Source organism: Ostrea edulis, chromosome 1 (genome assembly GCF_947568905.1).
Source record: "Ostrea edulis chromosome 1, xbOstEdul1.1, whole genome shotgun sequence".
NCBI classification, from domain to species: Eukaryota; Metazoa; Mollusca; class Bivalvia; order Ostreida; family Ostreidae; genus Ostrea; species Ostrea edulis.
In genome coordinates, this window is record NC_079164.1 from 81,676,341 (window position 1) to 81,689,614 (window position 13,274).

Consider the following 13,274-nt stretch of genomic DNA (forward strand, 5'->3'; position numbering starts at 1 on the left):
TCCTTCATGTGGAGATATTGCAACATAAGTTAATATACGATTACATATACATGAATATTACATTTTGAACAGACATATATATATATATATATATATATATACACAAACAAAAAGAATATAGAAGAATAAACATATATACACTACCCTTAAAATATGTGATGGATAGGGGCAGATAACGGCATGGTGTCTGACAGCTAGGGAGGCGATACCTGTAACTGAGCCAGAGCTCTCTGGTAATGCACAGCTGCGCTTCGAACAAGATTGAAGTTCAGTAAGCGGAAGGTTTGATTATTGGTTTCGTGTATTGTATACCGCCCCAGAAGAACAAGAAACATTTCATTTTCTGTCAATCCGCATAACTCTGCACATAGGCGTATGCCGAAACAGTTTGTGATCACGTTCCACCAACCGAATAATTGCAGTTGCAGGACATGCGCAAGAGGAATGTTGAAACACATTAGAGAAAGACCTTCCACAAAGAGAACAATTTTGGAATTGGTCCATTGAGCACGTATTGGTACACAGTTTGCATATGAATTTGCAGAGTTCAATTTCCTTGTAGTTTTTTTTGCTAAAAACCAGATAGACGACGGTTTTGAGTCCAAAGGCAAGCCCTTTTACTGTTAATTCGAAAAATAAGTTATCTTTTTAAAATTAAAGAGACATCTCTTTAAAAAAAAATGTTTTTGTCATTTCTGTCTCAAACTTGAACCTAGTTTTTGAATGGTGAATGATACAGCTCTCATGTTTCATATGTGTATTCCTTGTGACAAGACTTTATTTAGGTTTCAAAGTATTTGACCTTGTGATCTTTGAGTTTGACCTACTTTTAAGAAAATCTAACGTAGGCAATAACTCCTGAACTTAAATTTAAGGTAGGGCTTTCATATTTTGTACAAGGATACATTTTGTCAAGAAACTTCATTTGATGTTAGACTGTTATATGCATTCCTTGTGACAAGACCTTTCTTTTTGGTACCAGAGATTTTGTGGTCCAGCCATTTCAGTTTCTGTCGGTCTGCAGATCGAATGAACAAAAAACGGTAAAATTTTACTATTCATCACATGACTTGATACATGTACAGAGACAATCAATTAAGTGACATGATTTTGAATGACAATATCCTTGGGTGTTTTGTTGTTTCTTAATCACTGGAGGAATCAAATACTGCAGTGTCTAATGATCCAAAATCCAAATACCTAGAAAATACAATGGAGAAATTAGTAATACGTGAAATTAGAGACTCGCTGCATGTGTGTTACAGCATTTCTTACGCCCCTAGAATTTCCATTGTGAGAGTTTGTATTAAAACTTAAATTATACTTCATTCAATAAATTGCTGGTACGAGGGCTGTTCGAAAGGTTCCGAAGAGATCGCATTAAACGCCTAAAGCCAATGAAATTTTGCAAGCTGAAATAGTTGGTAGATTTCAATACATATGTGTTAATATTTAATGTTTTTCGACGAATTATACAGTCAGTTAGATACTTGACAATGGGCTTCACGGAGGATGTTTTTTTCCACGTTTCATATAAATAAGTATGTTTTGATTTATTGCACTTTTTTAGCGCATAAAAAACTCAATTACATTTTTAATATCACGTCATAATACTAACTGAACGTCATTTTGTCAAATTATGAATTATATCAGGAACATTGCCGCAATGTAATACTCCCCATGAAACATTGATGCATTTTTCATCGCACACAGTGGGATTTAATAGCTTCGTTTGTTTGATATCCCTCAAAGACAGCTTAGTAAAGTAGCCTAGAAATTGGACTAGTTGTCCCTAGATTACGAACTCGGTATCCCTGAAAGGCGGGTCTTGTGTACGAAATCTTAGCTGGTATCCCTCAAAGGCAGGTTAGTACGGAAGCCTAGAAATCGGAGTAGTGATGCATTGATAACTAACTCGGTATCCCTGAAACGGAGGTATGGTAAGTGTATATTGCTAATTGTTTAGAAAAACTTATTTAATATCCCTCAAGGACAGGTTAGCACTGTAGCCTTGACATCGCACTAGTCCCTAGGTTATTATTAACTCGGCATCCCTGAAAGGAAGGTCTTATGAATTGCTTTTTGTGTAGAAAAATTTAGTTGGTATCCTTCAAAGGCAGGTTAGTATAGTAGCCAAGAAATCGTACTAGTTAGGCATTGATAATTAACTCAGTATGGCAGATCTGATTTACTGCTCTTTGTGTAGAAAAGCTTAGTTGGTATCCATCAAAGACTTGTTAGTACAGTAATTTAATTTAGAAGTGGGACTAGTTGTCCCTAGACTATCCACTCGCTGTCCCTGAAAGACTTGTTCGTACAGTAATTTAGAAGTGGGACTAGTTGTCCCTAGATTATCCACTCGCTGTCCCAGAAAGACTTGTTAGTACAGTAATTTAGAAGTGGGACTAGTTGTCCCTAGATTATCCACTAGCGATCCCTGAAAGACTTGTTCGTACAGTAATTTAGAAGTGGGACTAGTTGTCCCTAGATTATCCACTAGCTATCCCTGAAAGGCAGGTCTTGTGTTTTGTTCTTTGTAGTATCATAGAAGTCAAATTACTTTTTTAAAACGTGGAAATAGAATTCCCCCAACCAATGTTTTTTTTAAAACAAATAAATAATTTCTTTGTCAAGAACTATCAGCATATACATGTAGTTTTCTTTTACAGACAATACATGTATTTAAATAAACCAAGAAGCCCATGGGCCTAGAATCGCTTTTCTGATACATTGTAGAACAGGCAAAAATTCTCACTAACCAAGATTCATCAATTAACAAAGTTTGATGATGCTAAGTCAAATAGTACCTGAAAATTTAAATGTAACTGTCCAAAAGTAGGTCACGTTGACCTACTTTTGGTCGACACACTGAAGACGCAAGATGCATCAACTGACAAGTCAAATAGTATTCAAATATAGCCGTCAAATTCCAAAGAAGGCCACAGTTATCTACTTTTTGGTCGACACACTCCAAAGACTCAAGATGCATCAACTGACAAAGTTTGGTAATTGAAGTCAAATAGTATCTGAAATATTCAGATATAAACGTCAAATTCCAAAAGTAGGTCACAGTGACCTACTTTTTGGTCGACACACTTTGAAGACTCAACATGCATCAACTGACGAAATTTGATAATTGTAAGTCAAATAGTATCTGAAACATTAAAATATAACCGTTAAATTCCAATAGAATGGTCACGGTGACCTACTTTTTGGTCAACAAATTATGAAGACTCAAGATGCATCTACTGACAAAGTTTGATGATCCTAGCTTTCATAGTGTCCAAAATATGCATCTAAAATTGAAAATGTGAAATTTGAATGTCTGCAAAATTCAAAAAGTAGGTCACTGTGACCTACTTTTTAAAAAAATTAATATGTTTTGAGGCCTCTAGATGCATCAACTTACAAGGTTTGATGATTCTAAACCTCTCGGTATCTGAAATAACAACCTAAAATGTATTCATAAATGATTAGCCATAAAATTCAGAAATTAGGTCATGGTGACATACTTTTTACATGACGTAGTTTAAGGTCCCATGATCCATCAACTGACAACCTTTGATGATCATAGGCTCAAAAGTGTCCAAGATATGTATCAAAATCCATTTAATAATAATTACCTGCGAAATTCAAAAAGTAGGTCATCTGTCATCATGACCTACTTTTGAGACAACATGATATTAGGTCCTAAGATGCATCAACTGACAAAATTTGATGAGGATCATCAAATTTTGTCAGTTGATGCATCTTAGGACCTAATACTTAGGACCTTATACTAAGCAAAATATCAGTTTTAACAAAACAAAATTTAAGGTCAACTTTGAAGTGACCTTGAGACCACATCCTTTGCCCCAGGATGATGCCTTGAACAATTTTTTTTATCTACAACCTATCCTCATCCTTATGCATAAGTTTGGTGATAATTTGCCCAGTGGTTCTTGAGAAGAAGATTTTTTAGCAACCGCTACTTTTGTTTGCATTGTCCTAATTATCTCCCCTTTTTAAAGGGTCACAACCCTAGTTTTAGTACAAATGAAAGCCCTTGGGCCAAGGATACCCTGTGACAAATTTGACAAAAATTGGCCAAGGGGTTCTTGAGATATAACCCTTTTCCCAAAAAGTTGACGCACACCGCACGCCAGACATATATAGCCATATGATTAGCTCTTTGAGCCTTCGGCTCAAAAGAGCTAAAAACCGTAGATATCCCCCCCCCCCCCCCCATGTTTTTATTTTAATATAAAACTGCGACAAATAAATTGAAATTTCTTGCGTGTGTATGTGGAAATATCAGTGTGTTGTCTCATACATGTATGCCTATTTGAGAGAGATACGTTCGTATATGTCATATTTAGGACCTAATTGGTCTACATTTCGATTCAATTATAATTATTCGTACATATATATTCGATTAAATCCTTTCTTCTTACAAGTCAATAAATATGTCATAGAAAAATGCATGAATATTCACAATAAATTGGCATATACATGGATTGTATGCTGATCGCGGTACATACTGAGTACATGTGTACTGCAATCTTGTGTCCTCCATATGCATACGTAACGGGTGAATTAACCTAGGTTGACCCGCAAGTTTATCATTTTAGAAAAATCTAGATAAATTCAGTTGCAAAATTGTAGTTGTTGAAAGAAAATAGATTGCTATTTTTTCAACAATTGTCTGTAATGAATATTTTGCGGTAAGTACAATTTCCTGATTTTGTTTTAATATTCATATGGTAATATATAGCGAAATTCACCCATTGATGAATTCAAATATGACATTCCCGAAAAGGCATAATTCAATCCGATAAATGGTATATACAGCAGAAATACATGCATCATTACTTTCTTATACTTAAGAAAATTCGGCTACAACTATTGGCAATAATCAAATTCATGTACATTTGTATAGTGAAAACTTGAAGATAATGAACAGTGATATCATACATATTACGAAATTGAGAGTAGGGCAAACACGGGTCCTTGGAAATATCAGAAATGGGATCAGGTGCCTGGGAATAAACACCCCCAGTTAACGATCACACTTACGTGAAGCAAACCATTTAGACACCTTCATATTTACAATTGGTCGTCGTCCGTTAACAATTGATCAAAACATGCTTAACTTCTTGATAACTACCCTTCCAATTCTTTTCAAATTTGGTATGAAGTATATCTGGGACAAGGGGGGACATAAATTGTTTATTTTAGGACTAAATGACCTCTGCTTTTTACTTTTAATCCCGGGCGCTCAGAGAGGTGTCGCGGCGCCGGGATCGAGAGGCTCCCGGATTGTGAAGCGAGTACCCCATTTATTTCTATTTGCTATTTTTAAAATGAATCATTTATGACATGAGTTATCAATGAAAATCAATGTCTGTGTAACAGATTTCCGAAAATTGTGCTTTGCAAGTTACCTCCCTTTTACCAGCTGCATAACAATGACATATATCTCTGTTAATTTAAGAACCTGTGGCTTGAAGTTTAGCATGCAAGTAGTTAAAACATTAATCTATTCAAGGAGAACGGAAAATTACGCATATCGGACCTAGTTTCTGATATTTTTTAGGCATTTGAAGCGAGTGGGTAGTTGGTTGTTTGTTTGTTTGTTTTTTATCTGCGTCAGAGTTAGACCCCTTTCTAAATATATGGTATCACAGAGTTCTGGCCCAAAACGGGCTTAGCCCCTGTGGGTAATTTGGAAGACATTTTCACACATATACGACTTCTAAAAACATGGTACTAAGCTCCGTGACTTTCAATGCTTTATCGCTTTGCTTAGCCAAAGTGCAATTGAGTTTCTTTTTATACAAAGTTTGTCCGTCGTCTGCCTATATACATTCACGATAAAAATCCCATGTTTTCGAAAGATTTTAGTACATGTTAACCGTGTTTTAACTTCGAAAGGATTAAAAATGCAAAATTTTCGAGTTCTTTTTTTTGGGGGGGGGGTGGTCCTGATAAATGGAGACGCACTAATATTGAATCGATCATGCAAACTTGGAGTAAAGTTATTGCAACAACATATATATGAGGAATTTTACGCGTACCGGGGGTATATCTCAATTCCTATCTATCCGTAACCCTTTCCGAATCGTGAAAAACGAATCTGCGTTAATTTCGTACATGGTCAACTTCCCATATCTATGTAGCAATATTCCATTATCCCCTGCATATGATGTTATGTCTCCCAATTGATTTCATACGCAAGAACATATTCTATGAATGGTCAACTTCTAAACCAAGACAGGCTACTGACAAACAAGTTGATGTTACAGGGGTTTCAACAGTCTCGTTTTAAAGTCAGCATTTCGTAAATTCTATGGTCGTTACAACAATCTAATTTGCCAATACAACCTGCCATTAAGTGGAATTGTGTTTGTCGTGTTTCATACTAATTGTTAAGCCGTTCTTTTCATACAAATTTTGACAACGGAAATAGTTTACCTGATCAAGATAGCGGAATAACGGCGGTGTGACTGGTCAGTAGGGGATGCTTACTCCTTCTAAGCACCTGAGACCACCTCTGGTGTGTCCAGGGGTCCGTGTTTGACCTGTTCTCGATTTTGTATTCTTTATAGGAAATATGTGGTTGGAAAAAAAACTTGTTATTTTCACCTTTTTCAAGTACAAAGTTTGTGTTTTGAAAAAACTTATTTCACTTTGTTTTAAAAGCACAAGTATGGTACATGTAGTGCACCGTGTATCCTTGTGGTGAACTGTTGAAAAAAAAACCCGTACTATAATTTTTAGCTAGGCTGTTCTTTATATACTGATTTTGACAATGGATTACTCCGATTAAGCATACAACTATACTAATTTGCATATACACCTGATCTTTTGTTTGTCACCTGTAGCCACTAAACGTACAAGTATTGGTAAAATGTTTTTTTTTAAAAACTGTATGCAACATTTATACGAGTATACTGCTGCAATCGTAAAATTAAAATTCATATCAAAATGATGTCGGCATTGATGTAAGAATTAGATACTAAAAAGTAAAACGAATGCATGCTGTTTAATAATTAAATGTAAACTACACCTTATCAATATACTAGCCGTCCTACATGTATAAATGACAACACATCAAATATTGCAGACAGCAAAATCCAGATGATATACACATATTTATGAGGAAAATCCCCGTACACTTACAAACACACTGGTTTACTAAATGTCTTCGCCTCTTTAATAACAGATACAATTTTACAAATTCGGAAAATAATTAAGAATGTAAATTTGATTCTTTATCTAAGTTTCAGTTAGAAAAACATTCAGTAATTGTAATGATATTTCTAAACATTTATGCTGACACAAACCAGAAAACAAACTCTAAATTCTTAAATTAAAAAAAAAACCACCACTTAATTGTAAAAAAAAAATGACCGCGTCAAACCCAAGTATTGATTGCTCCTTTGCCAAACGCTCAAGATGTAAATGAGTGTTTATGTATAAAGCATTTAAATAACATCCTCTGTAATGTTATTGATAGGAAATTGAAACTTAAATAAAGATTAAGAAGGCAACCCTAGGGTCTGACTCTAGGGCGGGTCCAAATAATCATACAATGTTGTTATGAAAGGTGAAGATAACGAACAATGATCAATCTCATAACTTCTATAAGCAATACAAATAAAAAGTTAGGCGAACACGGACCCCTGTTTATACCAGAAGTGGGAGCAGGTGCCTAGGAGGAGTAAGCATCAACTGTTGACAGGTCAGGTGGGCACATTCGGGGGTATATATATGTTTTAAGAACACATCTTGCTTTATACTACAGCTGAATATTAGAATTTAGCTTAAATATGCAAAACAGGAAAATCATTATAGATTCCAAGGTAGCTGCAAAACTGTAGCTCTCTGAAAAAAATATTGTGACGGACAGAGAGCTACAGATCCACCCCTTATAAAAACCTTCGACTTACGGCGCACAAAAAGCTGTGCACGGTTTAGGCCTGATATCGTTGTATTCTTGTGTTGCTGTCACATAAATTTAATATAAATTTTTTTTAAACATATTTTCCTACTATTCTTGTGTCCAAACATACCTTCAAATATTCATTAAAGCCCCATACGACCCGAAAATTCACAGCTTCAAATGATTTCGTTTGTTGACGTAGCCATGTTAGGTAGCCGGTCAATTCGAACCCTGTTCCTATTGGTATCTATTCATAAGATTCGTTATAAGTCATGTATTCACTCTTCATTTGTTATCAACACGAATTATTAACAGAAATTAAAAAATATAGTTTTTCTAAAGGTAAAATAAGCTCTTGACAAATGAAAATGCTACAAAAGCCCATTATGGTCCTTAACACTCCAGTGGCAGGGATGGAGACCGGACCAAATTAATGAAAGCCACATTGCCGTGAGTTTACCTATTTGAATAATTATCATTTAACAGAACTGGGATGATATATTATTGAAAATAATTAACTAAAATATTTATGGAGATTTTAGTTTACATCTAGACGTTATTGTGCAAGAATAGTAGGAAAATATGTTAAGAATTTTTTTATATTAAATTTATGTGACAGCAACACAAGAATACAACGATATCAGGCGTCAACCGTGCGCAGCTTTTTGTGCGCCGTAAATCGAAGGTTTTTATAAGGGGTGGATCTGTAGCTCTCTGTTCGTCACGATATTTTTTCAGAGAGCTACAGTTCTGCAGCTAATTCCAAGGATGACCTGTAGCTCAGTGGTGCCCGTCATACATTGTACCTAAGACAAAGATCCTTCGCCAAACGCCCGAATTTAGAGTTTTTCGGATATGATCTTAAAAACTGAGATCCCGTGTCGCGACAGGCGTTGGCACGATAAGGCACCCTCACTGCTACGGCCCTGAGCGCTAAGCATATATCTGAATTTATGGTACCACCTACGGTTGATGACACCTCAATAAGAGTGAAAAAAAAATCTTGAGGGGACTTCAAACAAACAACCATAGCCCTTGGGGCTATTGATTCTTTTCACTAATTCTCAGGTGATTGATAAGGCCTGCGGGCTTTTTGTTATCTGGCCTTATGAAACTTAAGTAAAAATTAATGATTAGCTGTAGTTAACTGCGGTTATACTGCATTGTTGACGTCACAGACTATTTTAGTCCATATTCTGAACACATTGTTTTTGAAATATGATCTGAACTATAAAAAAAAAAAAAATACTACTCATGTCATAAATGTCATCCACCTAAGAACTAGCTACGCTTGTTGCTTACCTAGCGTGATGAATGTAGACACTCTAGTGCATAGCGTGATGAATGTAGGCACTCTAATATATAGCGTGATTAATGTGGGTACTCTGATGTATAGCGTGATTAATGTGGGTACTCTAATACATAGCGTGATGAATGTAGGCACTCTAATATATAGCGTGATTAATGTAGGCACTCTAATGAATAGCGTGATGAATGTAGACACTCTAATGTATAGCGTGATGAATGTAGGCACTCTAATATATAGCGTGATTAATGTGGGTACTCTAATGTATAGCGTAATTAATGTAGACACTCTAATGTATAGCGTGATGAATGTAGGCACTCTAATGTATAGCGTGATTAATGTGGGTACTCTAATACATAGCGTGATGAATGTAGACACTCTAATGTATAGCGTGATTAATGTGGGTACTCTAATATATAGCGTGATTAATGTGGGTACTCTAATACATAGCGAGATGAATGTAGACACTCTAATGTATAGCGTGATGAATGTAGGCACTCTAATATATAGCGTGATTAATGTGGGTACTCTAATGTATAGCGTGATGAATGTAGACACTCTAATGTATAGCGTGATTAATGTGGGTACTCTAATACATAGCGTGATTAATGTGGGTACTCTAATGTATAGCGTAATTAATGTGGGTACTCTAATACATAGCGTGACTAATGTGGGTACTCTAATATATAGCATGATGAATGTAGGCACTCTAATATATAGCATGATGAATGTGGGTACTCTAATATATAGCGAGATGAATGTGGGTACTCTAATATATAGCGTAATTAATGTAGGCATTCTAATATATAGCGTAATTAATGTAGGCACTCTAATGCATAGCGTAATTAATGTGGGTACTCTAATACATAGCGTGATGAATGTAGACACTCTAATACATAGCGCTAGACCATTAGCGTGACAGTACTCCTGAAGAAAGATTAACTGGCTGCATAGGTATAATGATGGCAATCTTGAAGACGTCTTTACAAATAGTGAATTTCATGACCCCTATGGTGTAACGTCCCTTGGCCCCTAAGGTATAACTTCCGTTGGCCCCTAAGGTGTAACTTCCATTGGTCCTTATGGTATAACTTCCGTTGATCCCTATGGTATAACTTCCGTTGGCCCCTATGGTATAATTTCCCTTGGCCCCTATGATATAACTTTTGTTGGGCCCTATGGTATAACTTCCCATAGCCCCTATGGTATAACTCCCTTTGGACGCTATGGTATAACTTCCGTTGGCCCCTATGGTATAACTTCCGTTGGCCCCTATGGTAGAACTTCTGTAGGCCCCTATGGTATAACTTCCTTTGGCCCCTATGGTATAACTTACCATGACCCCTATGGTATAACTTACCATGACCCCTATGTTATAACTTCTGTTGACCCCTATGGTATAACTTCCGTTGGCCCCTAGGGTATAACTTCTCATGGTCCCTATATTATAATTTCCGTTAGCCCCTATGATATAACTCTCCATGGTCCCTATGGTATAACTCACCTTAACCCCTATGGTATAACTCCCCTTGGTCCCTATTGTATAACTCCCCTTGGCCCCTATTGTATAACTCCCCCTGGCTCCTATTGTATAAATCCCCTTGGCCCCTATGGTACAACTTCCCTAGTACATGTGCATATCAGCTTCGCTTCTCAATCGTTCTGTAAATTTTTTGCATCTCATTAAGATATTCCTCATCGCTGAAGAGTATGTTCCATAATTCATCAAGTTCTACATAAGTCGTTTAAAGGTTCCATCATATTCTTCGAACACACATTGATTCTCTTTGTGAGATAGCATTTACTGAATAGGAAGGCGTATAAAAATCATGATCTAAATTGAAAATTAGAACATAAGTCAACACAAATTTTGGAGATCCGTACCTGAGAATGACGTTTAATCACCCCCCCCCCCCCCCCCCCCCAGCCATTTTAATGCCACCGTCTTACTGATTCATTGACCATTGACGTTTGTATTCCAGTGTCTCGTAAAAACTTACGATTATCTTTTATCATGTGTTGAAACTAAAGCAGTTGAGCTTGAAATTACTAGTGGAAGAAATCATAAATGTCGTATATTTTGCCATCTTCTGTGTTGGAAATAAAAAAATCAACTAATGCTTTAACGGGTGATGTGATCTTTTCGAATTTGTATCATCTCAAGACCCACAGAACCAATTTGTTGCACAAAGCATATCTCGATTGAAAGAATTCAAATGAAGAGAAGATAATCGCCATGAAGATAAGATAAGATAAGATAGGCTTTATTTTAAGTCAATACAACAAAGAAACATAAGCGCCAGGGATCTTTTAGACCGACACATAACATTTAACAATGATCAAATCGTAATTAAGCCTTGAGCTCGGAGTCGGAACAAGGCCATAATAGGGGTTAACAGTTTCACATAGTTTTACAAACTGTTCACCATTCATATGGGAATATTCTATGAAAATCTTTTTATCAGGAATCACCAGGATGCAATATGTAAAACTGATAGATAAGCGTCCCCATTTAGTGTGGATTTATGTTCAGATCACGAGTCCTGGATTTAGGGCGGGACCACAGGAGGATATTCAAGATTTACCAAGAAATAAATAGGAAAAGTTATTAAAATTCTTTTCATTAACCAGAATTATGTTAAATTGATGTTCAGGCCTGCTCAAGTAGTGATAATTTCCGTTAGATATTTTCACCCATGGTCGGTTTTTCTCAAAGTTCACATTCACATGTTTTTATTCCTGCTATTGCAATAAATACATCACATGATTTAGACATCACAATGGTAATGTTTTCTTTATTCATCATTTGTTGATATTACATGCAACGAGTCGTCAGTCAATTTTCTACTGTAAGCGATCTATTTTGTTTCTATTGTTTACGGAAAACCCAAGGACACTTAATTGTGCGTGCCGATTTTGAATGAAAATGAATCGGGGAGTTTAGAGAAGATAAAAAGGTACTAGAAAGCTAACTGACGAGCATTCAAACTGACGATGGTTAAACTTTGCTAAGAATTTGACATGGGCACAATTTTTGATCGTTTGAAATTTAACTAATTAATGTTTTGTTAAAGAAATATAAATCTTTCATAAAATAAGTGGATCAAAATATTACAACACTTCGTAATAACATAAAACCCTGCTCTCAAAATCTTATTTGTAGACACAATGTTTGAAAGATGATTGCACGCACAATCTATACCCTTCGTCATCATCATCACACGCGCGCGCACGCACGCACGCGCCAATCGAACTACTCGGCATTTCTATCTTCGGTTATTTTTAAGTGTAACGGAAATGGCCGAGTAGTTACGATTGACACACACGCGCGCGGAGGTAAGAACACTAATATTTCTAAAAACATACTAGTATGTCAAAAACATTCAACACTGACTGACTAGTGTGAAATCAATTTGGAATGCATGTACAAAGAAAATTTTCGTTGTAAACGTTACCAAGACCGTCAACTTTAGCGCCATGTTCATAGTTTTGTCAGGGGCGGATCCAGGAATTGTGGTTACGGGGGGCGCCACTTTATGAGGCAGTGGCTCCAGGGCGAAGCTCTAGTGGGGGTCCAGGGGGCGAAGCCCCCGGAAGCTCCTGGATTTTACAGATTTTATGGGGCTTGAAATATTTCTCCTATAAAGTCATTTGTACTATTTTCTATCATTTTAATAAGGTGAAATTAATAAAATGACCCAAATTTTAAGGGGTTTGGGGAAAAAATTAGGTTCTCCCAATAAAGTAATTCAAGAAATCAAAGGATTTTGTCATTTAATTCTTCTGGAGTGGAAGAAATTATTGCTTCTTTTATCGTTTAGAACATTTTCCGAAACAAGATACCGCAATTTACCTTAAATTTGAAAATTTTAGGGGGGGGGGGGGGGGCGCCGGCTGCACCCCTTTCTAAATCCGCCACTGGTAGTCACGAAATTTGTAAACATAAACTGGGCTCGTGCCTCATTTTGACAATAAAAAGTTTGATGTATCAAATACATGTACATCTTTGTGTCAGTTTTTGTTTAGGTTTGTTGCCATGTTTCA

General features: G+C 36.2%; 1 long non-coding RNA gene across 1 annotated transcript in view; it reads right to left on the reverse strand.

Annotated features, from left to right (window-relative positions):
- Positions 1-726: 726 nt before the first annotated feature.
- Positions 727-13,274, reverse strand: part of LOC125679088 (uncharacterized) — a 33,249-nt gene continuing 20,701 nt past the window's right edge. Inside the window, exon 3 of the long non-coding RNA XR_007371701.2 lies at positions 727-1,200. This is a non-coding gene — a long non-coding RNA (uncharacterized LOC125679088). The remainder of the gene's footprint in view (positions 1,201-13,274) is intronic.